We start from the raw sequence: 14,981 nt of genomic DNA on the forward strand, positions 1-14,981 counted from the left end.
CTTGGACCTCCTTTATGGTAGTACACCTGATCATATTTACTGCGTCACAAGCACCCATGCCGTAACCAGCTCAGCGGCCAGATTCTCTAGGACATAAAATTTACTTTCCTCTTGTAAGTACCCTACCCCAAAAACTGGAAGTCCCAACTGATTAAGGGTTGGTTCTGCTCTCTGCTGAGAACTTTTCCAATGTGGATGGCCTGCATAGATTTTGAAATGGTGCCTTTTCCTCTGTTCTGAGACCCAAATGCCTCTTGGAACGTCCTATAAAATGCAGGTATCTTTCAAGACAACCTTTTCAAAACAATTATTTCGCTTCTATAGCTGCACCCGCCTTCAACCAGGATTTCCTAATGCATTCCCTCTCCTGACTAGTGACATCACCAAACACCCAGACACCAAAGCTAGGTTAGCTTTGGTCCAACATCACCCTCAACCCTCTCCACCTAATCAGTGATGAACGTGTGGGTTTCTCCACTTAAATTTCTTTTAAATTCAAGATTTTCCCTAGCCTCGTGTCACCATATTGTTTTAAGGTTTTTATCATCTCTTGATTGAACTATTTTCTATAATCTTATTTTTCTTGCTTTCTTCCCTTCCCCTGAACCCCCAAAGGAAAATTAATTTCTTTATCTTCTATAACCCCATAGCACTGTTCCTTTTTAGATGTTTATGCAGATAATATATTCACATGGAATACACATTTTTTTTAAAAGATTTTATTTATTTATTTGACAGAGAGAGTGAGAGTACACGCAGGGGGGAGTAGTAGAGGGAGAGAGAGAGAGAGAAGCAGGCCTCCTGCTAAGCAGGGAGCCCGACGCGGGGTTCGATCCCAGGACCCTGAGATCATGACCTGAGCCGAAGGCAGACACTTAAACCATCTGAGCCACCCAGGTGCCCCGGAATACACATTTTTAAAAGTATATTTTTAAAAGTCTCCTTACTACTCCATTCTTCATTTATCCAGTTCACATTCCACTGCTATTATTTTTCCGTTTATCTTTCCAGAGATACTGTTTTAATCTCATACAGAAGCATATATAAGTAAGTTTTTCCCACCTTTTTTGAGGTAGGGAAAAATGGTAGTATATTATACATGCAGTCTGCATCTTGCTTTTACACTAAGGATACATCCTAGAGATCTTTATTAGTACTTAAAAAAACTTCATTTCCTTTTACAGATGCATCATATTCTAATATATTGTTGTACAAAAATCTATTTAACCAGACCTGCTGATAAACATTTAGGTCTTCTCAATATTTTACTCTACAAAGTATTTTGTAATGACATGTAAAATAGGTAATTTTGTAAATAAGTAATTTTGTATTTGTGTATGTCTATATAATCAATTTCTAAAAGTGCAATTTCTGGTTCAAAAGGGATATGCATTTGTAATTTGGATAGACACTGTCACAGTCACATTGTCTCCCTCAGGCTTTTTGGTGGTTCAGCATACAGTCATCCTTATGAATATTTCAAGAGCAGTGATAAAAAAGACATTCTCTATTTTGAGAGTAGAGAGTATATATCAATTATATATACATTATTATTATATATTATTGGCTGTTTAGATATTCCTAGGTTGAGGGCCAATTAAAGTTTCTTATTACCAGCATGATTGACTCTTTTTCCATGTATCATTTGTAGGTTTTTGCTTTATGGAACTCAACGTTAGCTGATATGAGAGATTCATAATGGATACGTCTTTATTATAAACTGAAGGCTTTAGCCTAATTTAATTTAAAGCCCTTCCTTGCACATTTAATGTTTTTTCCCTTGAATTCCAAATTAATGTTAGGCTGGACCCCTATTTGATTTTTGTACATTTGTTTGAAATCACATGTTCAAGCTTTCTGAATTGCCATTTTAGATGGGTGTCTTCTGAACAGCACAGGATCAAGGTTTGCCTTGTGATGCTACCTCAAGTTCCTTGTTCTTTATTAAGGTAAGGTTTAGGCCATTTGCATTTATTGATACCATATATGTGGTTGGTATTAGCTGTCATATTATTTATTTTGTTTTTATAATTTCTCTTAAGTTTTTAATGATACAGTCCATTTTCTTTTGTTTTGTGTGGGTACCTCTTCTGATATTATACAGGGTTTTTCTTTTCCCCCGAGGGGCTACCATTACAATGATAATTTTATAAAACCCTTATTCTTAGTTCTTTCCATCTTTAGACAGTATCTATACGTTTCCTACTCTGGATGATGACAAAATTTTTCTCTACCTTCTTTTCTTCCACTGTCCAATATTTATTGGTATTCTCTTTCTCCATATTTACATCAGTACCAAAAGTATGCTTAAATTGCTTCAATGATACCTCTTGATCTCTTTATAGATGAGGCAAACACATTACCTTTCACCTTCTCTCATCCGTGACTTCTTTTTTTGTTAGTTGAATTATTTCTACGTTCCCAGGGAATTTATATTCAGTTTGGTACCTAAGGTTACATATGGTTTAGGCTATAGTTTAACTATAGTTATAGCCTATAGCCTATAGTTAAATATAGTCAATGCCTATTTCCAGTTTTTTTGCTGTAGAATTTTCAGGTATCTCTTGGCTGGCTGAAGTTTGATCTTGTTTTCCTCTAAAAGGGGTTTCTGGGTTTTTTTCCTGTTTTCAAAACTATTTGTTTGTAGGCTTTTTATTTGAGGGGTGTTGTGGTGAATATAAAATTCTTGGTTTATACCTCCTTTCCTTGAAGGTCTTAAAGTTCTTACTTTACTATCACCTGAGCAAAGTTTTCTGTAGAAAATTTGAAGCCAATCTGACTTTTTTTGTCTCTATAAGTGATTTGATCTTTATGCCTACTCATCAAAACATTTTACCTTTTTCTGTACAGTTGAGTAACTTTTCTAGTATATGTCTTATGGTTGACTATTCTTGGGATAGTTTATGCTAAACATGCAGTGTACTGTTTCAAATATGTAGCTTCAAGATTTTTTATTTTTAATTCAAAGTTTTCCTGATTTATAACTTTATTTTTTAAATTTTATTTTATTACGTTATGTTAGTCACCATACATCATTAGTTTTTGATGTAGTGATCCATGCTTCATTGTTTTCGTATAACACCCAGTGCTCCATACAGTACGTGCCCTCCTTAATACCCATCACTGGGCTAACCCATCCCCCCACCCCCTCCCCTCTAACACCCTCAGTTTGTTTCTCAGAGTCCATAGTCTCTCATGGTTCATCTCTCCCTCCGACTGCCCCACCTTCATTTTTCCCTTCCTTCTCCTAATGTCCTCCATGTTATTCCTTATGTTCCACAAATAAGTGCAACCATATGATAATTGACTTTCTCTGCTTGACTTATTTCACTTAGCATAATCTCCTCCAGTCCCATCCATGTTGATGTAAAAGTTGGGTATTCATCCTTTCTGATGGCTGAGTAATATTCCATTGTATATATGGACCATTTATCTTTAAAAATGTGTTCTTCCCTTACTTTTTCTTTCAATATTCCAATTATGCAAATACTGAATCTCCTTTTCCTACTTCTATTATCATTTTCTTTGTAATTATAAGAAGTCCTTCCTAATTTCTATTCATTTTATTTGCTTTTTATCCTCTATAGCAGGGGATAGATAGCAAACTTTTTCTGTGAAGATCTAGACAGCAAATATTTTAGACTTTGTAGACCACATACAGTCCCTGTTACATATTCTTCTTTTTTCAATTATCCAATAATGTAAAAATCATTTTTAGCTTAAGGGCCATACATGAATAGGTAGTGGGCTAGATTTGGTCAATGGGTAATAGCTGACTCCTGCTCTATATCCCCACTGGGTTTATCAGAGTGATAATCTGCCTTTGTATTCTTTCCAGTTGTATGATTTATTTTTTCTATTTCTTCCTTGAGTTCTACCAAATCATGTTTCATTTTCCTTGTCTCTTGCTGTTTCAACATCTCTTCCTAAGTTCTTATATTTCTTCTTTGAGGTCTTCCTTCATAAAAATAACATTGTTTTACTAAGTAAAAACTTGTTTCCGGATGTGTATGTAAAATTTCCTTCTGATCTGTGTCAACATTTCTTTTTTTACATTTCCAGCTGTACTGAGATATAATTGACATACAGTTCATTGCACATAACTCAAGTGTACAGTTTGATAAGATTTGACATGTATAAAGTCATCATAATAATCAAGATAATGACCATATTGATCATCCCCAAAAGTTTCCTTGTGCTCTTTTGCAATCCCTCTCTACACTCCTTCCTACCCCCTGCTCTTTCTCTCAATATAGAGAGAATTTTCTAGAATTTCTAGAATTTTCTAGAATTTCATTTTCTAGAATTTTCTATTAAGTGGAATCATATAGTATGAAATTCTTTTCTGGTTTCTTTCACTAGGAAGAATTATTCTGAAATAAAACCATGTTGCTATGTCAATCAACAGTTCATTCCTTTCTATTGATGAGTAGTATTCCACTGATTAGCCAGACCATAATTTGTCCTTTCACTTATTAATGGTCATTTAGGTGGCTTTCAGTTTTTGGCTATTATAAACAAAACTAATATGAGCATACAAGTTTTTTGTGTAGACGTATGCTTATGTTCATATGTGTATTTGCTTGGTGAAGTATCTGTTCAAATAATTGCCTATTTTTTAATTATGTTGTTTGTCTTCTGAGTTTCTAAAATTTTTTACATATTCTAGATACATGTCTAGTGTCAGATATTGTTTTTATAAACATTTTCTCCCAGTCAGTGGCTTGCCTTTTCAATTTCTTAATTGTGTACTTTGAAAAGCAAAAGTTTTTTAATTTTAAAGAAATCCAATTTTTCAAAACTTTTTTTAGAGCTGGTGCTTTTTGTATCATATTTAAGAAATCTTTGCCAAGCCCTAGGTCACTGAAATGTCTTCCTATATTTTATTCCAGAAGGTTTATAGTTTTAGCTTTTACATTTAAGCTTATAGTCCATTTCAAGATAATTTCAGTACTGAGGTAAGAGTCAAGGTTCATTATTTTGGGGGATATATGGCTATCCAAGTGTTTTGGTAACATTTGTTGAAAGGTTATTCTTCCTCTCATTGAAATGTATTGGTCTCTTTACTGAAAAACAACTGAATATATATGTGTGAGTCTATTTCTGGACTCTCTATTCCACTGCTCTCTCTGTCTCTTTTTTACACCAATATCACACTGTCTTGATTACTGTAGGTTTATAATAAGTCTTGACATTAGGTAGTGTCAGTCCACCAACTGTTCTATTTCAATGTTATTTTGACTACTGTTGGCACTCTATACGAATTTTAGAATGTTGGCAATTTCTACCAAAAAAATCTTGCTTGAATTTTGACTGAGGTTGGGTTAAGTCTGTAGGCCAGTTGGGGAGAATGACATCTTAATAATATTGAATCTTCAAGCCCATGAACATAGGTTATCTCTCCGCTTACTCATTTCATGTAATTTTTTCAGCAATGTTTTATAGTTTCCAGTCTACAGGTCTTGTGTATTTTTTTGTTAAATTTGTCCCTAAGTATTTCACATATTCTTTTATTTTTTATTGACTATATTTCCTATAATATTTCACATCTTTTAATGCTATTGTAAATAGTATTTTTTTTTAATTTTAGTTTTTAATTGTTTGCTGCAAGTATGTAGAAACAGTTGATTTATACATACTGATTTTGTACGCTTGCAACCTTGCTTAAGCTCATTTCACCAGTTTTAGTCACTTTTTTATAGATTCCATCTGATTTCCTACATGGACTGTCACAACTAAAAAGAAAAAGTTTACCTCTTCATTTGCAATCTGAATGTCTTTTATTTCTTTTTCGTTCTTTCTTGCACTGTCTAGAACTTCCCGTACAATGGTGAATTGGAGTGGTGAGAACAAACCTTGCTTAATTCCTGATCTTAGGAGAAGAGAATTTAGTCTCTCACTGTAAGTACAATTCTAGCTGTAAGTTTTTTATAGATTGCCCTTTATCACATTGAAACAATGTTCTTCTGCTCCTGATTGGATGTGAGTTTTTATCAGAAATGGATGTGGTTGATTTTTCTCATGTCATTTATATTTTACTGGATTTTTTTCTCTCTTTTCTTATGGAATCTTATTTTTATGTTATATATTTATATGGTACCTTGTTCATATTTTACTGGAATCTTTTTTTTTTCTTTTTGTAGGATACCTTTGTTAGCTGCTATGCTAGTTCATTTCTTAAACGTATAAGAGTTAGGTTTTCCAGGACTAGCTCTTTGTCAGTTTTCTATCAGAAGGGAGGATAGGATTCTAGGCAAGATTTTTTTTTTTCCCCACAAGCCAAACTTTTCTTCTCATCTCTCTTTACACACACACACACAGCTCTGCAAATATGACTTTTTGAGTACTTTCCTGTGCATTCCACATTACTTCTGTGAACCAGAGCAAGTCCAGTAGGGCTCCTGTTGCCTCCTGGCTAGAGCAGAGAGTGGTTATCACTTTTCCATCTCCAGAAGTTCCCTTCTTCACTAAGTGTATTTGTATTAATTCTTTAGATGTGCTATTGCTGGGCTGTTTCTTGCATTTCTCTCCCCTGCCTCCTGTGGAGTTCCTGCATTATATTGACAGCTTTGAGTGGCCCTGAGCAATATTTTAGTATATGTCCCTTGGTAGGATTGAAATTTGAGTTTACATTTTTGTTGTCTGTTTTCCTTGTTGTCCTTAGAAGACTTTCAGAAAAAGAATGGGAAAATGCTAAGTCTGGATAGCCACATTTATACCAGAAGTCTCCTATTAAAACAATTTTACCTCTCTTTATTATGGTATGTATCACACTTAGAGTTACATGTTAACATGTGTGTCTCTCTCAATAGACTATAAACCTCCAAACTCATTTTTTATCTGCGGTACCTAACACAATGTTTAGCACTTTACAGGTACTCAAGAAGACACTGATGATTGAAAGGATAAACAGATGTCCCCAGAGCCTATGGCTCATCTATTCCCCACAGTTGAAACACTGCCACATCTTTGAGATGCTTTGTATTAAATGCCAGTATATACTCTCCTCCAATGCTTGCATCACCCTCGGATGAGCTTTGTTCCTGATACAGCAAAATGGATTGAGCCTAGCCTAGTAACAATATATGATACAGTTCAATTATGTGGGTTTGCATCATTTTGGGTACCGGCTTAAAGATAAAGACTTTTGCTACATAGTTTTATTGTAATGACTTTTGACCTGCACTAATCACCCCACTAAACTAGAATTGTGGGTAAATAAAAAATTTATAAACTCCATAAACTTTCCTCTTCTGCATTAATTTCAGAATGGTGTTTCTACCGAACTTCACACATTATAGAAAAACACAGCAAAAATTAAAGTGACTCAACTACATTTTGAGCAGGAAAAAAACATCAATAATGATGGTCAAAGAAAACATTTTAAGGCAAGACAGAAGCCAATACCAGACACTGAGACGGCCTCCAGACGTCAGGAATAATGCCTCCGGATGAAGGCAAAATTCACTCATAATGAGAAGAACACCAGCAGTAGTTGGGGGAGGAGGCCTGCAATGACAACCGTACTGAATACATTTCCCCACATGGTTCCATACCCAGAAAGGTTCACTACAGTCAATGAATAATTTCACTATATCTACAGTTAAAGGTACACCTTCTCCTTAATCATATTGGATCTAAATCTTTGACCTCTCTGAGTCCTGTTCATCTTTCTCCTTAATTTCATCACATGCTTTCCTTCACCTTGTAACTCCAGGGATTGCCCAAGGTAAGTGAACTGACACCAGTCTTCCCATCTCTTAAACACTCTCCGGCTCTGCAGTCCTTTTACTTCCTTATAATTTACATTTCTTCTAATCCTCTCAGGATTATCAATGCTCTTCATAGCTATCGAAACTTGTATTCTCCCTCAGTTTTTGTCTTTTCTTTCACTTTATCACACCCCCTCTTGGCTTCCCTTGCATTCCCCATCCTGCCTGAGAAAAACAATTCATCACTTCAGCTGCACTCTGCCACACCCAACATGACAAACCCCAGCCTTAAATCCATCAGATCACTGATCAGTTTCCCTGTCCGCTCAGAAATTTCAGGCTGCTAAAACTTGCATAACTGAAAAAGGCATTGGTCTCATCCTCTCTGGATTTATTCTTTTACTTATCATTAGTTAGCTTCTGTGCCCCCTGACAAAGGTTGTTCCAAATCTTCACTATGCCCTGTACACAAAGCTTGCCTCTCACCATCAGTTGATGGCCCTGATTCTTCTTTAGAAGAAACAAAACTAGATTAATAGGTTTGTATGACTCCCCCCCCCCCCCCCCCCTCCCCCACTTACCTTCTCTCCCACAATCCCAGAGGGAAAAAATGCCCCTCCTCTTAACCTGAGTTAAACTCTCTAACTGGGTCCCAGTAATCCTTCCTTCCTGTCTTTGCTGGAATCTTTCTGTATCAGTCAGGCCTCATCTCTGCTGTGAAGTTTCCCCAATTTCACTGGCTCCCTTCTCCTAGTCCAGAAACACTGTCAAACCTCTCCCAGCCACAAATTTACCTCAACCCTACCACCTAACCCTCTAGTTACAAACTTACCTTTCTTTCTCCACTCCTTCAGTACAATTTAAAAGTAGCTTATTACTCATGGCTCCCACTTTACTTTTCATTGACCCCTCAACCCACCTAGCTTCCTCTAGGAAACTTATCTTGCTGATCTGAGCAATGGCCTTTACGTTATAAAAACCAGTGGGATCAAGACAATGAGAAGGTAAGGCACAGACTAGAAAAAAATATTTGCAAAAGAAACATCTGATAAAGGATGTTTATCCAAAATACACAAAATAAAAAAACCTCTTAAAATTCAGTAAGAAAACAATCAATCTGATTTAAAAATAAGCCAAAGATCTTAACAGACACATCACCAAAGAAGATACACAGATGGAAAATAAGTATATTAAAATATGCTCCACATCATAGGTCATCAGGGAAATGTAAGTTAAAACAATAATAAGACATAATAAATAAATAGCAATAATAAGATACCACTACATATCTGTTAGAATGGCCAAAATCCAAAATATTGACAACACCAAATGCTGGTAAAGATGTGGGGCAACAGGAACAATCATTCGCTGCTGGCAGAAAAGCAAATGGTACAGCCACTCTAGAAGACAGGTTGGCAGTTTCTCAGAAAGCTAAACATACTCTTACCATTTGAACAAGCAACAGCACTTCTTGGTATTTACCCAAAAGAGTTGAAAATATAGGCCCACACAAAATTCTGCACATGGATGTTTATAGCAGCTTTATCTATAACTGCCCAAACTTGGAAGTAACCAGGATCTACTTTGGTAGGTGAATGGATAAACTGGTATATCCAGACAATGAAATATTATTCAGTGATAGGAAGAAATGAGCTCTAAAGCCATGAAAAGATATGAGGAACCTTAATGCATATTACTAAGTGAAAGAAGCCAATCTGAACAGCCTACATGCTGTATGACTCCAACTATATAACATTCTAGAAGAGGCAAAACTATGGAGACAGTAAAAAGATCACAGGTTGCCAGGGGTTGAGTGGAAAAAGATGAACGGAGCACAGAGGAAGTATTTTTATGGCAATAAATATACTCTGCATGATACTATAATGATAGATATATGTCATCGTACATTTGTTCACAGCCACAAATTGTACACCAACAGTGACCCTAAGGGTCTACAGTCTTTGGGTAATTATGATGTGTCAAAGTAGGTTCATCAGTTATAACAAATGTACCACTCTGGTGAGGGATGCGAATAACAAGGGAGGCTATGCATGTGTGGGGCAGGGAATATATGAGAAATCTCTGTATCTTCCTTTCCATTTTGTTGTGAACCTAAAACTGCTCTAAAAGAAATAATAAAGTCTTAAAACAAAGTGGACTTAGTGCAATGCCCAGATCATAATAGACACAAAGGTAATACTTGCACACTTGATTTAATATCCAGCAGAATTAAATCAATCAGATCACTGGTCATTTTCCCTGTCCACTCAGAAATCTCAGGCTGAGCTGGGGAAAGGGGGAAAGGGGAGAGACCAAAACAAAACACTATAAAGCAAGATTAGAAAGAAAGTTTTCTAAAGCACTGAGACAAAAAGTAGGGTATTTCAGTTTTATCTACTGAAATACCTTCTGTAGAAACAGGGATGACATATAATTAGTGAACTAAAATAAATTGGCCCATGTTAAGTGTACTAAATGAAGTTGACCTTAATGAAAAACGTTACCAGTTTCTCCAAAAGTGTTCCCTTCTTAATTAGAGACAGGTATTTCTACTGATAGATGCATTTCTACTAATGGATGAAGATTAGTCATGGAGCTGGCCTATATTTTTTTTAATATAGTTTTTTTAAAATCATGTATATGCTTTTTTTATTTGAAAAACACATTTTTACATCTTTAATTGCATATTTTGTAAAACAGAAATCTATGTAACTGTTGATATGCTTCGAATTCAGTCTCATTTACTCAAAGGGTAGTTTCCTAACAACAGCATGTTTTTTATCATCACCATCATCTTCAGACTTCAAAGAATCATCATCACCCTAGAAAGCTTGCTAATACCAGCATTCATTTTTCTAGGACACTTACAAACTCTCCCAGAAAGACTCTTAAATTTCTTTACATGATTGGGAAGTCCTGAAAATCACAGACTGAATCAGCAAAAGCTGCATCAGATGAAGTATCTCCAGCAGCAGAAAAGCTGAGGGATCCCCAAGCTGGGAGGATTTGTGGTACGTAAGAATCATCTGGGGAGCGAAGTAGAAATGCCAAAATGCCCAGGCTTCAGTCCCCAAGACTCTTGTTCAGGCAGTCCTGCAGATCCCAGGTAATCTGTGTTTTTACAAACCCGTGACATTCTCATTTAGATGACCCATGCATCATAGAGTCACTGCCCTGGAAGGCAGGGGGTTCTCCCTTCTAATTGTATCTGTGCTTTGTGATACTAGAGAGAAAATACTTCTATGCATCTATACCATTAGGGCTTTCTGAGCAAATTTTACTAAAACTTGAGACCTAGAATAGAAGAACCAACCTTGGAAATTGATTTATGACTAATCAGTAGTGAGAGAGCATCTGAAGACATTACCTCCAGAGAGATTTATGTCCTGGGAGGTATATGTTTACATTTTAAGGGAAGAATGGAATTTGAGACCATGAGGATATTGCCTGGTTTATAAAGCTGGAGAAGCTAGTCTTATCTCCCCCTAGAAAGATATATTTATATTCTAAAGAGTAAGAATAAGAATGCAGGATGCCTCCCAAAGAGCAAAGGGGTATGTGCGTGTGGAGGGGAATAGGAAGGTGGCTGTCCTTCTCCTAGATAAACATCCAGATTCTTTTCTTTTCTTTTTCCTTTTTCTCAGAGTTCTTTACTAGTAGTACAAACTCGGGTATATATAGGACAACATCTGATCTGACTCATCTCATCCACTGCCTCAGGGATTCAAATTAGGACAAATGCGAATCAGCACAATTATTTGCTATAATTAAATAATAATTTCCTTTGCTCCAGAAACCCCATGTTTATATTCAGAATAAAATGAACAAATATAGATATTTAAAACTTAACGGCTTATAACAAACATGGTCAATATTCGCAGGTTCTAAAATTTCTATGGGTCTTTGTAAACATCTAGTTTAATCCCCTTCTTTTTATTATTTATTTATTTATTTGAGAGAGAGAGAGACAGACAGACAGAGAGAGAGCAAGTGCCGAGGGTGGAGGGAAGAAGAGAGAGAATCCCAAGCAGGCTTCATGCTCAGCCCGGAGACTGACGCAGGGCTCCATCTCACAACCCTGAGATCATAATCTGTACCGAAATTAAGAGCTGGATGCTCAACTGACTGAGCCACCCATGTGCCCCTAATCCCCTTCTTTTTATTGGGCTCAGGGATACTAGGATCAAGCAGGCCTGAGGTCTGCTGCCCATAAACAAGAACTGGGACCTGCAGCTAAGGATCCTGACACCAGGCCAGTGCTGTTCACCATATTCAGCTGCCTCTACCATCCTTCAGAGTCCCCCTAAGCATCCTCCCTCCGTACCGCCTTCCAAAGAGATCACCGCCCTCCATATCTGCCTAATAGAGACAGAGCTCCTCAAAAAGAAAAATTATGATTGTTGCTAGCTATCAATTTCTCAATTTCTCCCACACTGAAGAGCTATCAATCTAAACTGAAAGTTAAGATATCAGAGTAGTTCAAAGAGCTTTGAAATAAGAATCAATCTCTCCTCTCCTGTTTATGTGACTTAAGCCAAGAGAGGGACATGGCTTAATAAAAGAGGGAGCGGTCTAGAGCCCGACTGTGTCAGAAGACTGTGTTCTACAGTCAACACCACTCTTGGCAAGTTACTTCTCTGGGCCTCAGTTTCCTCTTCTATGAACGAGGAATCATAAACATCATAGGACTGTATAGGGTTTCAGTGAGCTGGTACTCTTAAGGCTCCTGTAACAGTGGTACATTCCAAGCAGTACTGTCATTTAATCCTTCCATTCATCCTTCTCCTTTAACTCCTCACCTACAAGAGGGAAACAAACCATAAGAGACTCTTAACTGTAAAGAACAAACTGAGGGTTGATAGAGGAATGTGGGTGGGGGATGGGCCGAATGGATGATGGGGATTAATGAGGGTACTTGTTATGATGAGCATTGGGTGTTGTATGTAAGTGAAGAACCACTGAATTCTATTCCCAAAACCAATCTTGAACTGTACGTTAACTAACTAGAATTTAAATAAAAATCTGACGGGCGCCTGCGCCTGCGTGGCTTAGTCGGTTAAGCATCTGCCTTTGGGCTCCTTGCTCAGCGGGAAGCCTGCTTCTCCCTCTGCTGCTCACCCTGCTTGTGCTCTCTCTGTCTCTGTCTCTGTCTCTGTCAAGTAAATAAATAAATAAAATCTTTAAAAAAAATTAATTCAAAAAATTTGAAAAAGAAAAAAATTAATAACATCCTCATCTACAAAATACATACAGTTAATCACTCAGGGTAGTTTTTGAATTCACCAAATATACATGGTTATGGAAATTTCCGGGAAGAAACTGGAGAAGAGAAGGGAACTGGAAATATGAAAAATATGCAATTATCTTTAATACACAAAACCCTGTGGAGATCAAATGGCCCAGTATATGCAGAAACAAGTGGCAGATAAACCATGGAACAAATGAAGCTTTGGCTTCAAGACCCCTCCCCGACACAGGCCCCGTCCAAGGCTCTGTCCCCAACTTCATACTTATGAATTTTGCAGTTTCTTTTTGGATGGACAAAACTGTACCAACTTCAAGGTCCAAAACATCTAGATCTGCCCTTGTTAAGAAACATTTTAAATAATACTTATTTTCAAATACCAGGAATTATTACTAATAGTCTTGGCGAGAATATCTCCCTGAGGATTCTCTGAATAAAGGAAAGGTGACTCTAGACCATTAGAAAGAAAAGGTCATGGGCAAATAACAGTTAAGTCTCTGTGTCTGGATTAGAGCCCTCAGGTCTGTCAAGAGACCGCCCCGTGTTAGAAAGCTGGGTCCGGGTGAGCAAGAGTGACTGAAGGAGGGGGGTTAAAGCGCTCGCTGGTCAAGGACAAGGTGGAAAATAGAGATTATGTTTGAACTTCACTCAAGGCTACAGGAATTAGGACAGAGGAAGGAACCAGACTCAAAGTAAGAATACGATCAAGTGGCAAAGGCTTAACAACGTTAAATCAAGAGGCACAAGATGTGGGGTTTGACTTCAAAATCAGAACAATCAGGAAGTACAGTTCCTTAAACTGAACTGAAAATGTGAAGCTGGGTCCTGAGTAAGAGGGGAGATGAGGTCTAACAAGATGAGACATGGAATTCGAGCTTCGAGGGGAAGACTCAGGAGCACCCGTGCTCAGTGGTGTTCAGTGGTGCTCAGGGGCACGGGCTCAGAGGCACAGCGTTCCTTTAGAAGGGACCAAGGAGTAGCCTGCTTTGGAAGGAAGTCAAATATCTGAACCTTACTCTGAGCACTCAGGAAACGGGCCCCGCGATGCTTCCAGGGTACCAGGCAGCCTCTGGTCATCCCTAAAGAGCATGCACACTAATGGAGAACTGGTTGTACATGCAGTTCAGGTGCCCAAGGAATTTTTATAGGGCAGAGATCTACTAGGTGTACTTGCATTGAAGCCCAAATTAGTATTCCCTCCAGTGAAAAGCATTTCAGACAACACACCTGAACTTCTCCTCCCTCCATCTCTGTGGATGTGAACAGGAATGACCGGCTGACATGCAGAGTGAGGGATGTACTGTGGCAAGACTGCTTGCCTCCGTCAAAACTGCTTCTGTCCTTCTTGGAGGAAGGACGAGTTCCCTCTGGACTCCCATTCCTAGTGGCCCCCAGCACCTGCCCTGGGACCTGCTTGGGACACCTAGAAGCAGACAGCAATGGATGGAATCTCTCGGTCCCAACCTCCAGGGCAGAATAGGGTGACTTATGAAGCCAGGAAGAGGGACTGTCCTGAGGCCCTCACACCACACTGCTCCCTGCAGGCTTCTGTTCTGGGCTGTTCTGAGGCGCCTCTAACTACGGGCACTGTACCGGTTTGTGCAGTAAACCACGAACGAAGCTGTTCGGGCGGGGAGTGCGACATCAGCTCCTCAGGAGAGGACGAGTTAGAAAATAATCTGGACAAGCAATTCCAGTTAGGAAGGTGAGCATCTTCCGTGAGACATCTACTGCGCCCGACACTGAGCCAGGTGTGCAGGTGGGAGGCACAGGAGGAAAAGAACACCTGATATCCACCCTCAAGAAACTTCTAAAGTGCCACACAAGCAATTTACTTCATGTCTCATTGGCTGTACTGTGAACACGGGGCCCACAAGTGTGAGTATATTACACATTAGCCCTTTTGGAAAAACAATGCATCACCGCAGAGAAATGGGATCTTTGTAGCAAGAGTAATAAAGTATTTCAACTACAGCGAAGGTAATAGCTTCTTGTTAGACAAGGGTCTTTAGGTATCATAAATT

General features: G+C 38.1%; 1 protein-coding gene across 1 annotated transcript in view; it reads right to left on the bottom strand.

Annotated features, from left to right (window-relative positions):
* The window catches only part of MORC1 (MORC family CW-type zinc finger 1), a 172,369-nt gene that overhangs the window by 51,279 nt on the left and 106,109 nt on the right, over positions 1-14,981 (bottom strand). The window lies entirely within an intron of this gene.

Source organism: Phoca vitulina, unplaced genomic scaffold (assembly GCF_004348235.1).
Source record: "Phoca vitulina isolate PV1807 unplaced genomic scaffold, GSC_HSeal_1.0 scaffold8, whole genome shotgun sequence".
Taxonomy (NCBI): domain Eukaryota; kingdom Metazoa; phylum Chordata; class Mammalia; order Carnivora; family Phocidae; genus Phoca; species Phoca vitulina.